Source organism: Zophobas morio, unplaced genomic scaffold, assembly GCF_036711695.1.
Source record: "Zophobas morio isolate AGI-343-1 ecotype UQ-CSIRO unplaced genomic scaffold, CSIRO_AGI_Zmor_V1 ptg000012l, whole genome shotgun sequence".
Classification (NCBI taxonomy): domain Eukaryota; kingdom Metazoa; phylum Arthropoda; class Insecta; order Coleoptera; family Tenebrionidae; genus Zophobas; species Zophobas morio.
Genome location: NW_026972117.1, coordinates 8,569,634 through 8,586,578, shown reverse-complemented (window position 1 = coordinate 8,586,578; position 16,945 = coordinate 8,569,634). Strand labels below are relative to the sequence as shown.

At 32.4% G+C, this 16,945-nt stretch overlaps 1 protein-coding gene and 1 long non-coding RNA gene across 2 annotated transcripts in view; one reads left to right on the top strand and one right to left on the bottom strand.

The window, feature by feature from the left end:
* Positions 1 to 16,945, bottom strand: part of LOC135127731 (chaoptin) — a 477,252-nt gene that overhangs the window by 444,305 nt on the left and 16,002 nt on the right. The window lies entirely within an intron of this gene.
* Positions 10,303 to 11,003, top strand: LOC135128312 (uncharacterized). The gene is made up of 2 exons (XR_010280365.1): positions 10,303 to 10,922; positions 10,969 to 11,003. It is a non-coding gene; the product is annotated as an uncharacterized LOC135128312 (long non-coding RNA).

Sequence of the window (16,945 nt, the reverse complement as noted above, 5' to 3'; positions counted from 1 at the left end):
ATAATGTATTTGAATTTAAAAATTTATCCAGTTTTTCATTTGTGTTTTTTGTCACGCAGTTATTAAGATTTTCTGATTTTTTTGTGCATGTTTTATCTATAAAAATTGATTAACAGGATACGCTGTGTCAGTTAACTTTATGCGTATCATGCAAAGTCTGATAAAATCTAACATGATGAATAAATAATGTTCAAACTGTGCTGCAGCAATCGTTAATGGCAGAAGAGTAAACAAGGGAGATATTTTTGGTTGAAAATTCATTAGGAAGCCCTTATTATCGTACGTAATATCGCAGGAATGCGTATATAATACAAATAATGTAACTAATATCGTAGTCCGACCTTATGTGGAAAATTGTGGGGTTTATAGAACAAAATATCGTTGTTTTTAGTTTGTAGGCTATAATTACAGGTTTTTATTTTTAGTAATATTCAATTTTCCGAATTCGTCTGTCTGGCATCTGGCTTTAGGCGATTTTACTAGACAGATAATCTCCAAAACTGCGGTAATAATTAGAATATTCGGCTGTACTTTAAAATTATCTTATAGAACATAAAACGCCAAACAAAATTTGTTAATTTCGCTTGCAATGAAATTTTGCAATTTGTCTTAAAACCTATATCATGAACTTCGTTAAAATTTAGTGAAACACTAACATTAATTTATTGATTACAAAATATTGACAAAAATTGATTATTCATCCGCTCTAGAAAGTCACTGACGTCATCTCTGAAATGCGATCGACGACCATAAGGAGTCCCCGAGATTCTTTCAATTTCCTTCAAAAACACTACAAAGATTTTCCAAGATTCTTTCAAAGTCTTTCGAAAATAGGACACTAAGAGTTTCAAGATTCTTTTGAAAACCTATTTTAAAAAACAAGCGCAGGGAGCCCCTGTGATTCATTAAAGTCTTTCAAAATGAAACATTGGGCAGTGCAGAGATTCTATAAAAATCTTTCAAAAAAACACCACAAAAACCGTGCCGAAGATTTTTTAAATTAAAAAAAAAACACTTGTAGCCCCTAAGATTCTTTTAAATTTTTTCAAAAACTTAAACATAAGAAACCAGTAATCTTTAAAATTAAAAAGAAAAACAAAACAAATGGTCTTTGAGTGACTTTCAAATTACTGTAAAAAGAAGAGACACGGAGGGTTGGAGGGCCAGAATTCCTTTCAAATTACTTCAATGATAATTAAGACACAAGGCTCCACCGAGGTTCTTTCAAGAACACCAAGAGACTCAAGATTTTTTTGATTACTTACTTAAAAAATGAAACCCCAAGGGCTAAAAGATTCTTTCAAGTTACTTTAAAAAATACACAGAAATAGACTGTCTCTGAGATTCTTTAAAATTCCTTAAAACAGAATCACCAGGAGCTCGCAAAATTCATTAAATAAAAAACACGCGGTGCCCTCGAGATTCTTTAAAATACTGTCAAAAATAAAACGCTTAGATGCAAGAAGATTCTTTAAATTAGAAAAGGACGCAAAGGAGCTCTCAAGTTACTTTTAAACTTTTCCAAAAATTGAGCAACTGGAACTCCAGGATTCTTAAAAAAAAATAATAAAACATAGGATGCCCTAGAGTCTTTAAAAGTACTTCCAAAACAAGAAACAAGATCCCCCAGATTCTTTCAAATTACTTCAAAGATAAATAAATTAAGATAAAAAAGGTCACCGAGATTCTTTCAACTCTTTCGAAAATAGAACAATAAGGGATTTAAGATCCTTTCGATTACTACTTTTTAAATTCTTTCAAAAATGAAATTCCAAGAAACCCAAGATTCTTTCAAGTTCCTTGAAAACCAAACACAAGGTGCCCCTGAGATTCATTAAAATTCCTAAAAAGAAACACTCGGAAACCCCAAGATCCTTTAAAAAACAAAATACTCCGTGATCTTGAGATTCTTTAAAATTCTCTCAAAAATAAAGATTCTTTAAATAAAAAAAAACTCTTAGAGCTCCACTATTCTTTCAAAGTTTTCCAAAAACTAAACAACAGGAACTCCAGGATTCTTTCAAATTAAAAAAAAAAACACAACACATGATCTCTTAAAATTCTTTCAAATTACTTCACTTCAAAGATAATTAAGACACAAAAAGTGACCGAAATTCTTTCAAATATAGAACAATAAGGAATTCAAGATCTTTTCGCTTACTACTTTCTCAATTCTTTCAAAAATGAAATCCCAAGAACCTCAAAATTCGTTCAAGGTCCTTAGAAACCAAACACCGCGTGCCCCTGAGATTCTTTAAAATTTCTTTAAAAAAAGAAAACACTCGGTGGTCTTGAAATTCTTTAAAATTCTCTGAAAAAAATATTTATCTAAATAAAAAAAAAACTCTTAGAGTTAAAATATTCATTCAAAGTTTTCCAAAAAATAAACAGAAACTCCAGGAGTCTTTAAAATAAAAAAAACACGGGGTCTCTTGAGATTCTTTCAAATTACTTCAAAGGTAATTAAGACACAAAGGATCACCGAGATTGTTTCAGACTTTTTCAAAGATAGAACACCAAGAGATTCAAAATTTTTTCGAGTACCAACATTTTAAAATCTTTCAAAAATGAAATCCCAAAGGGCACAAGATTCTTTCAAGTTCTTTAAAATCCTTAAAAAAAAAACACCAGAAGCCCCAAATTTCATTAAGAAAACACCTGCTGCCCTGGAGAATATGTAAAATTCTCTCAAAAATAAAATACTAAGACGTCAGAAGATTCTTTAACTTAAAAAAGAATACTTGGAGCATCTTAAATTCTTTCAAACTTTTCCAAAAATTCAACGACTGGAACTCCAAGATTCTTTAGAATTAAAAAAGAAACAAAACATAGGATCCCTTAGAAATACACGGGGACCCCGAGATCCCTTCAAATCACTTAGTTAAAAGATAATAATTAATCACCGAGATTCTTTCTAACTCTTTCAGAAATAGAACACCAAGGGATACGAGGTTCTTTCAATTACTACGTTTTAAATTCTTTCAAAAATGAAATCTCATTAACCACAAGATTTTTTCAAGTTCCTTAGAAACCAAGAAGTGCGTGGCCTTGGAATTCTTTAAATGAAAAAAAAACACCCGGAACCCCCAAGATTCACTAAAAAAGTAAACACGGAGATCTTGAGATTCTTTAAAATTCTCTCAAAAACAAAGATTCTTTAAATTAAAAAAAACTTTTGGAGATCTACTACTCTTTCAAAATTAAAAAAGGACGCTTGGAGATTTTAAGATTGTTTCAAACTTTTTCAAAAATTGAACAACTAGAATTTTAGGATTCTTTAAAAAAAAACATAGGGTGCCCTAGAATCTTTCAAAGAAGACACGAGAGCTCTCAGATTCTTTTAAATTACTTCAAACATAATTAAAATACAAAGGGTCACCGAGATTCTTTCAATCTCTTCCAAAAGTAGAGCAGTAAGGGACTCAAGATTCTTGCAAACGCTGTTTTTTTTTAAATTCTTTCAAAAATGAAATCCCAACAACCCCAAGATTGTTTCAAATTCCTTGAGAACCAAATACAGTGAGCCCCTGAGATTTTTTAAAATTCCTAAAAAAAAACACTCGTAAATCCCAAGACTCATTGAATAAGAAAGCACTCGGTGATCTTGAGATTCTTTAAAACTCTCTCAAAAAAAAGATTCTTAAAAAAAGCTCTTGGGGCTCCAATATTGTTTCAAAGTTTTCCAGAAACTAAACAACAGAAACTCCAAGATTCTTTCCAATTAAAAAAAAACAAAACACATGATCTCTTAAGATTCTTTCAAATTACTTCACTTCAAAGATAATTAAGACACAAGGAGTGACCGAAATTCTTCCAAACTCTTTAAAATATAGAACAATAAGGAATTCAAGATCTTTTTGCTTACTACTTTCTCAATTCTTTCAAAAATGAAATCCCAAGAACCTCAAAATTCGTTCAAGGTCCTTAGAAACCAAACACCGCGTGCCCCTGAGATTTTTTAAAATCCTTAAAAAAAACACCAGAAGCCCCAAATTTCATTAAAAAAACACCTGCTGCCCTGGAGAATATGTAAAATTATCTCAAAAATAAAATACTAAGACGTCAGAAGATTCTTTAAATTAAAAAATTGGTCTAAAGAGTTTAGACAGTACTTCCCTCGCTGTCGGAAACGTGACGACTGCATGCCTATTATATTTTTTTTTCGCAGTAGATTTCAAAACATTCGGTTTTGTAGTTCCTGAGTACACCAATAAAATATATATATTTACGCATTCATTAATTTTTTTGAGTCACCCTTTATATGCAAATCCAAAAGATATGAATGGAATGGTAAATCACAAGTACAGACTCATCATATTTAGTACATTTCAGATAGGATTTATTCAGCAAATTTTCGAGCTGACGTCATCAATTTTTTGGAGGAGATAAGCAAATATATTTTAACTAAACATTTATTATGCTCTTTATAACTTTAAAACATCTGCAAGATTTCAAAGCATTCGGTTTTGTAGTTCCTAATTAATTCATTAAAATAAATTCACGCATTCATTAATTTTTTTGAGTCACCCTGTATATGCAAATCGAAAAAATTTGAATGGAATGATAAATCACAAGAAGAGATTTACCATACTTTGTACATTTTAGATAGGATTTATTCAGCAAAATTTTGTGGTGACGTCATAAATTTTTTATGGGGGACAACCAAATACATTTTGATAAAAAATTTACCATGCTTATGATAATTTTAAAACATCTTCAAGATTTCAAAGCATTCGGTTTTGTAGTTCCTGAGTAAATCAATAAAATAAATTTACGCATTCATTAATTTTTTTGAGTCACCCTGTATATGCAAATCCAAAAAATATGGATGGACTGATATATCACAAGTACATACTCATCATTTTTTGTACATTTTAGATGTGATTTATTTGGCAAACTTTTGAGCTGACGTCATCAAGTTTTTGGAGGGGAAAACCAAATATATTTTGAGTAAAGATTTATGATGCTCTTTGTAGCCTTAAAACATCTGCAACATTTCAAAACATTCGGATTAGCAGATTCAAAATTAAATTGCAAAATGTTGTTTCATAATTTTTATTTTTTTTTTCAAAAATCTGGACGTTTCGGGTAAAATCTGAATTCGGAGTCGTAAACTACATGTTTAGGACTATATTATTTTATACAATTTAAAACCCATTTACTATGTACAATTTTGAAGTGACGTCATCACATTAGTGGTGGGGATGACTGGATCTCCAAGATTCTTTAAAATGATAAAAGAAAAAAATATATAGGGTCTCTTAGAAACACACGAGGATCCCGAGATTCTTTCAAATTACTTAAAAGGTAATTAAGACACAAGGGATCACCGAAATTCTTTCTAACTCTTTCAGAAATAGAACACCAAGATTCAAGACACAAGATTCTTTCGATAACTACGTTTTAAATTGTTTCAAAAATGAAATCTCGTTAGACACAAGATTTTTTCAAGATCCTTAAAAACCAAGGACTGCGTGGCCTTGAAATTCTTTAAGATTCTATCAAAAACAAAGATTCTTTAAAACATAGGGTGCCCTAGGGTCTTTAAAAGAAAACATGAGAGCTCCCAGATTCTTTTAAATTGCTTCAAAGATAATTAAAATACAAAGGGTCACCGAGATTCTTTCAAACTCTTCCAAAAATAGAACAGTAAGGGACTCAAGATTCTTTCGAATGCTGTTTTTTTTAAATTCTTTCAAAAATGAAATCCCAAGAACCCCAAGATTCCTTCAAGTTCGTTGAAAACCAAAAACACAGCGTGCCCCTGAGATTCTTTAGAATTCCTAAAAAAAGAAACTTATGGAGCTCCAATATTGTTTCAAAGTTTTCGAAAAACTAAACAACAGTAACTCTAGGATTCTATAAAATTAAAGAAAAAAACATAAGGTATTTTGAGATTCTTTCAAATAACTTCAAAGATAATTGAGACATAAAGGATCACCGAGTTCTTTGAAACTTTTCCAGAAATAGAACACCAAGAGATTCAAAAATTTTTCGATTACCTGTTTTTAAAATTTTTTCAAAAATGAAATCCCAAAGGCCTCAAGATTCTTTCCAATTTCTTAAAAAATCAAACACAGAGTGATTCGTTAAAATTGTTAGAAAAAAAACACTCGGAGCCCAAGATTCATTAAAAAGCACCTGGTGCCCTGGAGAATATGTAAAATTCTCTCAAAAATAAAATACTAAGAGGTCCGATTCTTTAGATTAAGTAAGGACACTTGGACTTCGTAAGATTCTTTCAAACTTTTCCAACTTTTAGAATCAAAAAGGATACAAAACATAGGGTCCCTTAAAAACACACGAGGACCCCGAGATTCTGTCAAATCGCTTAAAAGATAATTAAGACACAAAGGATCGCCGAGATTCTTTCTAACTCTTTCAGAAACAGAACACCAAGGGAACCAAGATTCTTTCGATTACTATGTCTTAAATTCTTTCAAAAATGAAATCTCAGAAATCACGAGATTCTTTCAAGTTCCTGAAAAATCAAGAACTGCGTGCCCCTGAAATTCTTTAAAATGCTGTCAAGAATAAAACACTAACCGGTCCGAAGATTCTTTAAATTAAAAAAAACAGATTTTTTCAAAGGATTCTTTAAAATTAATAAAAAACTCAGAGTCCCTTTGAGTCTTTCAAATTACTTCAAAAACAAGGCGCACAAGAGTCCCTAGATTCTTTCAAACTTTTTCAAAAATAGGGCACCAAGAGGCTTGAGATTCTTTCGATTACCTATTTTATAAATTCTTTCAAAAATTAAAGAACACCAGGAACTTTCAAAATTCATTAAACAAGAAAACAGCCGGTGTCCTTCAGATCTTTTACAGTTGTCTCAAAAATAAAACGCTATGGGCTAAATATCAAACACCGGATGCCCCTGAGATTCTTTAAAATTCTTAAAAAAAAGAACACTAGGAACCTTCAAGATTCATTAAAAAAGAAAGCACCCACTACCCTTGAGATTCCTTCAAATTCTCTCAAAAATAAAACATTGAGAGCCTCGAAGATTCTTTCATTCAGCAAAAAACAAAAACACTTAAAGCATCTAAGATTCCTTCAACCTTTTCCAAAAAACAAACACTGGGTGCCCTTGAGATTCTTTGAAATTCTGAGAAAAAAAAACAACACGGATCCCCAAGATTCTTTAGAAAAAAATAATCCACGAAGGATCTCAAGGAATCTCCCAAACTCCTAAAAGTAATCAACAGGGATCCCAGAATTGTTTAAAAAACACGGGGTCCCTTGAAAATATATTTTTTTTACTTCAAAAACAATAGACACGACATCCCCGAGAATATTTTAAATTAAATAAATAAAGATCACGTCACAAGGAGTCCCCAAAACTCCTTTCAAAAATAAAACAGCAGGTGTTCCTAAAGCTTTTACGGCAAAAAGCAGATAAAACTCACGCAGTCTACACTGGGAAAATGTCTTTCTGTTACCAATAATCATATCAGATATTGATTTTGTTAAAAAGTATGGCCCGGGATTCAATCAATGTTGTTTGTGTATTTAGATATTCTAGAATTGTTATACAGTATGTTAAAAAAAAAATAATACTGGGGCAATTTAGATTATTGTCTACATTAAAAATAACACCAAATGTTCCCGAAATTTTTTAAAAACCTTCCTACATTGGCTTTTAGTATTATTAATAATCCACAACTAGTGAAAATTTTAACACAGAGGGGTTATCACAAAAAAACAAATTCACAGAATGTTTGTCTAAAAAATTTTTCAATAATTTTAATAAGGCACTAACATTGTTTTAATCATTCCAGAATATTAACAAATTTTTATTTATAACCGAATCCTTACTACGGACTTAAAGAAGAAAGTAATTCTTTTTAACTAAGCTCACACCTATTTTTGCGGTATCCTTAACAGAGTTTTTGACAACTCCCTCTAATCGGTGGCGTCCGCAAAGAACGCAATTTTGGAAGAAAAGAACGAAAACATTAAAGCACTTAACTTTTTCAAACCCAAGCAACCTTTCCCTGCACTTCGAGCCCTACCGTCCCATTCGCACCCCAACCTAATCCCGGTACGTCTGTTTTAAAAAGAAAGAAACACACGCTTTAAATATGCATCAAATAGTTTTATCAATCCCCGGCTTACAACTCTAACTCCGTCATTCCAGAAATACCAGCCGGTGATAAAACCGCACGACTCGATATTTCCACTTTATGCAGAGTCGACTTCCACAGAATCCTCGCGAGATAAATAACCGCACACATGGCTTTTTGAATATTATACATCCGGGTTTCCTCCCGTGACGTCACGCTAATAGATTTAAAATGTAAAATAGATGCGTTTCCGCTGGGCGTCAAGTCGGTTTGCTTAATTATCGCCGGCAAAGTCAACTTTTAAAGTGGCACAAACAGATCGATATGCGAGGAAAACGCAGTTGTGTGTCAATTTTTCCTCGCTTGCACGACGAAAACAGTTTTCCCGATAAGTCCTCAGTCGGTGTAATTACAACAATCAACGTGGTTTGTAAACGATAAAGAGAAATTTATTGGCTTGTAAGTCGTGGTTACGCAAATGGGTTTGCCAATAATTGACAGGAAAATTACATGAATTATTGTTAATTGTCGGGGCAGGAGGTGCACGTACGTAGGGAAATGTCTACATTTCGGCGGGTTGAAAATTTCACGTGACGGCTTTTCTTTCGCAAGTAAATGTGTTGATTGTATGATATTAGGAGTGGAGTCGGGCGTCGCCGTCGAACAACGTGTAAATGGCTCCTTTTATTTGGTTGATTTTTATAATGGTTTCGTTATTCGGGAACATTTTTTGCATAATATAAAAGAGGCTCAGTCACAATATGAAAATCGTTTCCTATAAAAATAGGTTGCAGTTTCACCTAAATAAACCAAAAATAGCACAAGGCGAAAAATGAGAAACCTAGTTCACTGGAAAAGTAAATTACGTCGTGAAACCACGAGAAATTCAGGTCAAAACAGCTCCAATATTGTTTATCAGTTTTTAATTATTTCCTGGTTTTTCCACAAAGTCAATAGAAATATTTAACTCATTACTTCTAAAATTAACATACAGCACATTATGTATAGTAGAAGAATGAAGAGCGAATTTTTCAGTAGAAACTAATTTTAAAATTTTAAATAAATTATTTACATTCCAACGAAAAGATAGACAGGTCCGATAAGGTCTAGATCTGTTAGGATCAGGTCAGGTCAGGTCGGGTCTGGTCAGGTTAGGCCAGGCCAGGCCAGGTCAGGTCAGATCAGGTCAAATTAAGCCACAAATGAGCATAAGTAAGGTAAAAATTATAAAATAAAACTGGGAAACTTAATTTTCAAAATCTTTAAAAAACAAACCACTGGAGAGTTACTTTAGTTCAAAAATTAAGCACCATGAACCACTGAGATTTTTTTAAAATTCTTCAAAAAAAAAACACCGAATGCCCTTTGGGCTGTTTTGGAAAATTAAGCACTAGGAACGCAGAGATTCTTCAAAAAATTTTCAATAACAAAACACCGGGAACCCTCAAGGTTTCTCAGAAATCTTAAAAAAGAAACACCGGATATTCCAGAGATTATTTAACTTTTTCAAATATTACACACTAGAAACCTCCGAGATCCTTTAAAATTCTTCAAAAAACAAACTACCGAATGTCCCAGAGAATCTTTAGCTCATTCAATTAAGCACTAGAAACCACCGAGATTTTTTTTAATTCTTCAAAAAAACACCGAATGCCCCAGAGCACTTCCGAAAATTAAGCACTATGAACCACCGAGGTTCTTCAAAAAATTTTCAAAATAACATCCGGAACCCTCAAGGTTCTTCAGAAATCTTAAAGAAAACACCGGGTATTCCAGAGTTATTTAGCTCTTTGAAATATTAAACATCTAGGGACTTGCAAGATTCTTTCAAATTCTTCAAAAAAACAAAACACTGGATGCCCCAGGGAGTACTTAGCTCATTCAAAAGTTAACCACTATGAACCACCGAGACTTTTTAGAATTCTTTAAAAAAAAAACACGAAATACCCCAAAGATTATTTAGCTATTTCGAAAATTAAGCACTAGGAATCCCGAGATTCTTTAAAAAAAATTCAAAAACTAAACATCCGGAACCCTCAAAGTTCTTCAGAAATAAAAAAAAACCGCGGGATATTCCAGAGATTGTTTAACTTTTTCAGATATTAAACACTGGAACCTCCGAGATCCTTTAAAATTCTTCAAAAAACAAACCACCGAAGACCCCAGACTTCTTTCGAAAATTAAGCAGTAGGAAACCCGAGATTCTTTAAAAGATTTTCAAAAATTGCCAAGATGGATGCCAATAGTAGTAGTCAGTCCGGTACGTCTGCACAAATCTGCAGAAAATGTAAATCAAAAGTTGTCAGTGCATTAAAATGTATATCGTGTGATAATGTGTACCACCTTAGTTGTGCCAAGGGTGTATCTTATGTAAAAATTTTGGACAGTAAGTCTTTAGTTTGCTGTGATAAAGTGAAAATGCCTCCTGTTGTGTGCGAAGATTCTGAGTTTTTTGAAGCAATGGAACAAATGAGTGGACCTGAGAAAAAGGTTGATATTGCTGTTTTCAATTATATTATTAAACAAAAAGACGAAATTATAAAGGAGCTAAGGGATCGTGTAAAAACGCAAAGTGAGATGATAGACATTTTGATAAAAAGTTCGAACAACTTGGGAGGCTCCACTGATTGTAGTTTATCATCAATGGACGCTTTTTCGAGTAAGATTATGAATAAAAACGTGAGTGGTGTGGAAGCAAGAAAAGTGGTAAACAAAAGCGAACCTGAAATACGGAACACTATTATTTATCCTAATACGAATTCATGTAATGAAGTTGATCTAAATAATTCTTCAGACAATGGTAAAAATCCTTCTGAGAAGGAGGTAACAGGTGATACTTTAAAACGTCGGCCGAAAGTAAGTAAGTTAATTATTGGCTCAGCAGATATAGCTTCTAGTTCAGGTTCGTCAGATTTGTCATCGAGTGATCATGATTTCGTAGCTGTCACCAGAAAAAAAAGCAGTCATATACATATTACAAGAGTAAACCCTAATGTTGATGTGAACAAGATTACTGATTATATCAAATTTAAGTTAAAATCCCATGAAGAAGTGCTGAAAAATAAACGTCTTCCTGACTTTAAGCTTATTAAATTGGACTCTAAATTTCCTGAGTTATATAGTTCTTTCAAACTTACTATCGATTTTGTATATCAAAATGATATTCTGGCTGCATCTTTTTGGCCCAAGGGTGTAGCGGTAAGGAAGTTTTTTCAATCGAAATCCATACATTTACAGCATAACACATAATTACAGAGCGTCAGAATTTTGTTCTACTCTTTTTTATAATGAGCTATCCTTGCTGTTCTATTTTTTTTTTTTTTTTGTTTTTTCTTGATGTTTAGATATATTTTGCTGGCATACGTTGTATTTAATTATTTATTAGACTACTATTTACTTTTGTTTACTTTTGTTTTGTATTCTGTTAGACTACTATTTACTTTTACTTTTGTTTTTTACTTTTGTTTTTTACTTTTGTTTTGTACTTTTACTTTTGTTTTGTATTCTGTAATTGGAGATTAATCTCTGTTGAGTACAATAAATTATTATTATTATTATTATTATTATTAAAAAACAAAACACCTGGAACCCTTAAGGTTCCTCCGAAAACATAAAAAAACATAGGGTATCGCAGAGATTATTTAACTTTTTCAAACATTAAACACTAGGAACCTCCGATATTTTTAAAATTTTTCAAAAAAACGAAACACTGGATGCCCCAGAGAATATTTAACACATTCGAAAATTAAGCGTTAGGAACCCCCGAGATTCCTTAAAAGATTTTCAAAAACAAAACATTAGTCGCCCCTAATTTTTTTTCAAATTCGTTATAAAACAAAACACCCAAAACCCTCAAGATTCTTCCGAAATCTTAAAATGAAACACAGGTATTCCACAGATTATCTAACTCTTTCAAAAATAAAATACCAGAATTTTCGACCATTCTTCAACAAAATTTTCGAAATTTCACTTAATACATTTTCTTGTAGATTTCGGCCCGCAGAAGTCATATCCGCTTTAATTTCTTCGATAACCCCAATGGTTTTTCCAGAATCGTCCTGTGAAACATTCAAAATATGCAAAATACCCCAATTTTCGACCAATTTTCAACAAAATTTTCGAAATTCCACTTAATACATTTTCTTGTAGATTTCGGGACGCAGAAGTCATGTCCGCTTTCATTTCTTCGATAATTCCAATGGTTCTTCCAGAATCGTCCTTTGAAATATATAAAAATATGCAAAATCCGCCCAATTTTCGAGCAATTTTCAACAAAATAATCGAAATTTCACTTAATACATTTTCTTGTATATTTCGGGCCGCAGAAGTCATATCCGCTTTCATTTCGTCGATAACTCCATTGGTTTTTCCAGAATCGTCCTTTGAAACATTCAAAAATATGTAAAATACCCCAATTTTCGACCAATTTTCAAAAAAATTTTCGAAATTTCACTAAATACATTTTCTTGTAGATTTCGGGTCTACGAAGTCATATCCGCTTTCATTTCTTCGATAACTCAAATAGTTCTTCCAGAATCGTCCTTTGAAACATTCAAAAATATGCAAAATACCCCAATTTTCGACCAATTTTCAACAAAATTTTCGATATTCCACTTAATACACTTTCTTGTAGATTTCGGGACGCAGAAGTCATATCCGCTTTCATTTCTTCGATAACTCCAATGGTTCTTCCAGAATCGTCCTTTGAAATATATAAAAATATGCAAAATTGGCCCAATTTTCGAGCAATTTTCAACAAAATTTTCGAAATTTCACTTAATTTCTTGTATATTTCAGGCCAAAGAAGTCATATCCGCTTTCATTTCTTCGATAACTCCAATGGTTCTTCCAGAATCGTCCTTTGAAACATTCAACAATAGGCAAAATACCCCAATTTTCGACAAATTTCCAACAAAATTTACGAAATTTTACTTAATACATTTTTTTGTAGATTTCGGGACGCAGAAGTCATATCCGCTTTCATTTCTTCGATAACTCCAATGGTTCTTCCAGAATCGTCCTTTGAAATATATAAAAATATGCAAAATTCGCCCAATTTTCGAGCAATTTTCAACAAAATTTTCGAAATTTCACAAAATACTTTTTCCTGTAGATTTTGGGCCGCAGAAGTCATATCCGCTTTCATTACTTCGATAACTCCATTGGTTTTTCCAGAATGGTCCTTTGAAACATTCAAAAATATGTAAAATACCCCAATTTTCGACCAATTTTCAACAAAATTTTCGAAATTTCACTTAATACATTTTCTTGTAGATTTCGGGCCGCTGAAGTAATATCCGCTTTCATTTCTTCGATAAATCGAATGGTTCTTCCAGAATCGTCCTTTGAAACATTCGAAAATATGTAAAATACCCCAATTTTCGACCAATTTTCAAAAAAATTTTCGAAATTTCACTAAATACATTTTCTTGTAGATTTCGGGTCTACGAAGTCATATCCGCTTTCATTTCTTCGATAACTCAAATAGTTCTTCCAGAATCGTCCTTTGAAACATTCAAAAATATGCAAAATACCCCAATTTTCGACCAATTTTCAACAAAATTTTCGAAATTTAACTAAATACATTTTCTTGTAGATTTCGGGCCGCAGAAGTTATATCCGCTTTCATTTCTTCGATAACTCCAATGGTTTTTTCCAGAATCGTTCTTTGAAACATTCAAAAATATGCAAAATACCCCAATTTTCAACCAATTTTCAACAAAATTTTCGAAATTTCACTTAATACATTTTCTTGTACATTTCGGGCCGCAGAAGTCATATCCGCTTTCATTTCTTCGATAACTCCATTGGTTTTTCCAGAATCGTCTTTTGAAACATTCAAAAATATGTAAAATACCCCAATTTTCGACCAATCTTCAACAAAATTTTCGAGATTTCACTTAATACATTTTCTTGTAGATTTCGGGCCGCAGAAGTCATATCCGCTTTCATTTCTTCGATAACACCAATGGTTCTTCCAGAACCGTCCTATGAAATATATAAAAATATGCAAATCCGCCCAATTTTCGAGCAATTTTCAACAAAATTTTCCAAATTTTATTTAATACATTTTCTTCTAAGTTTCGGGCCGTAGAAGTCATATCCGCTTTCATTTCTTCGATAACTCCATTGGTTTTTCCAGAATCGTGCTTTGAAACATTCAAAAATATGCAAAATACCCCAATTTTCGACCAATTTTCAACAAAATTTTCGAAATTTCACATAATTCATTTTTTTGTAGATTTCGGGCCGCAGAAGTCATATCCGCTTTCATTTCTTCGATAACACCAATGGTTCTTCCAGAGCCGTCCTTTGAAATATATGAAAATATGCAAAATCCGCCCAATTTTCAAGCAGTTTTCAACAAAATTTTTCAAATTTTACTTAATACATTTTCTTCTAAGTTTCGGGCCGCAGAAGTCATTTCCGCTTTCATTTCTTCGATAACTCCATTGGTTTTTCCAGAATCGTCTGGGTTTTCCAGAATCGTCCTTTGAAACATTCAAAAATATGCAAAATACCCCAATTTTCGACCAATTTTCAACAAAATTTTCGAAATTTCACTTAATACATTTTCTTGTATATTTCGGGTCTAAGAAGTCATATCCGCTTTCATTTCTTCGATAACTCCAATAGTTCTTCCAGAATCGTCCTTTGAAACATTCAAAAATTTGCAAAATACCCCAATTTTCGACCAATCTTCAACAAAATTTTCGAGATTTCACTTAATACATTTTCTTGTATATTTCGGGCCGCAGAAGTCATATCCGCTTCCATTTCTTCGATAACTCCATTGGTTATTCCAGAATCGTCTTTTGAAACATTCAAAAATACGCAAAATACCCCAATTTTCGAGCAATTTTGAACAAAATTTTCGAAATTTCACTTAATACATTTTCTTGTAGATTTCGGGAAGCAGGAATCATATCCGCTTTCATTTCTTCCATAACTCCATTGGTTTTTCCAGAATCGTCCTTTGAAACATTCAAAAATATGCAAAATATCCCAATTTTCGACCAATTTTCAACAAAATTTTCGAAATTTTACTTAATACATTTTCTTGTAGATTTCGGGACACAGAAGTCATATCCGCTTTCGTTTCTTCGATAACTCCATTGGTTTTTCCAGAATCATCCTTTGAAACATTCAAAAATATGCAAAATACCCCAATTTTCGACCAATTTTCAACAAAATTTTCGAAATTTCACAAAATATATTTTCTTGTAGATTTCGGGACGCAGAAGTCATATCCGCTGTCATTTCTTCGATAACTCCCATGGTTTCTCCAGAATGGTCCTTTGAAACATTGAAAAATATGCAAAATACCCCAATTTTCGACCAATTTTCAACAAAATTTTCGAAATTTCACCTAATACATTTTCCGGTAGATTTCGGGCCGCAGAAATCATATCCGCTTTCATTTCTTCGATAACTCCAATGGTTTTTCCAGAATCGTTCTTTGAAACATTCAAAAATATGCAAAATACCCCACCCGGAACCCTCAATATTCTCTAATATAAGGGTTCTAAAATTAGTTAAAATTCTTTAAAAAACAAATCACCGGATGCCACAGAAATTCTTTATCTCTTTCAAAATTTAAACTCTTACGAATTCCTGGGATTCTAAGTTTTTAAGGAGTTTTTTAAACTAAAAGGAGTGCTTCGAAATTTCCATAAATAACTAAGATATTTAAATAGTGAGCTTTTCCACTAGAAAATGTTCCGATCAACATAGTCAGGCATCGTAGCTACGTAATTATGTGACTAAAGAAAAAGAAGAAGAAGAAGAAGCTTTAAACAAAAAAAATTATAACAACAATAAATAAACACAAGGCGGATTCATTAAGCACAAATATTGGAATATATTTCAATATAAAATTGGCTTGGCTTTTAATAGCCAAAAATGTAAGATAACGTCATGCATTGTGAAAACTATGAGTTATTAAATTTTCAGACAGAGAGACAGACAAGACAAATAAGCAGATGGAGATGGGAGAGCTATCTTTACTTTCTTTAGGGGTCAGGAGACGTCGATAAGTTTTTTATCGGATCCTTAGCTTACTCCCGACAAAAAAAAAATAGAAAAGGATTATTAGGACTGAAATGACTACAAAAGAAAACTAAAACAAAACACCTTAGATACTGAAGACATATGATGAAATGGAATTAAAAGTGCAGCGAAAGAGTTCGTAAAGAAGGACACCTGACCCAAGCTCAAATGTTTCCCTATTTTCCCCTAGTTCCTTTTCATGCTTTATACAACTATGTTCTTTTTAATAATAATAATTACCTCAAATATTAATAAATAACGTGTCGATTTTCGCTTTCGTGTAATTGCAATTTTTTGATAAATCTCTCTCATTTGAATTTTTCCTTGCTTGTTACCTCGTCAAAAATCTTGTTGGTTCTTATAATAGCTGTGGCTAGAGTCACGTATACAGCGTATCATGACATTCCATTATTTATTAAGCTTGAAGTCTTGTCAAAGGTCTAAAAAACTGTTAGTATGCAAATCTTAACAAGTGTAATATGTCGCGTTGAAATGAATGAATGCAAATCTTACACTGCACTAGGACAACAAGATGGTAAAAGACAAATTTTCATATTTTTATGTTACAAAAAAAACTTAATCTGGACGCAAGAAGCTCAAATCGAACGAACTGTTGAGTCCGGAAACAACTCGAATCGTGGTAAACATACATTCGTCCTGGGAAACGTAAAAGATAAAGATGAAAATCCACGCAGGACTAGCGCGAGCCTGAGTACATGCAGAAAGACTCGAAATTGGAATAACATGAAGACATCGGGGCTTTTGATTCTGATGCAGAACTGTGTCACAATCACCTCCAAATTTAGTGAAAAGTAGTATTTTGCTTGATT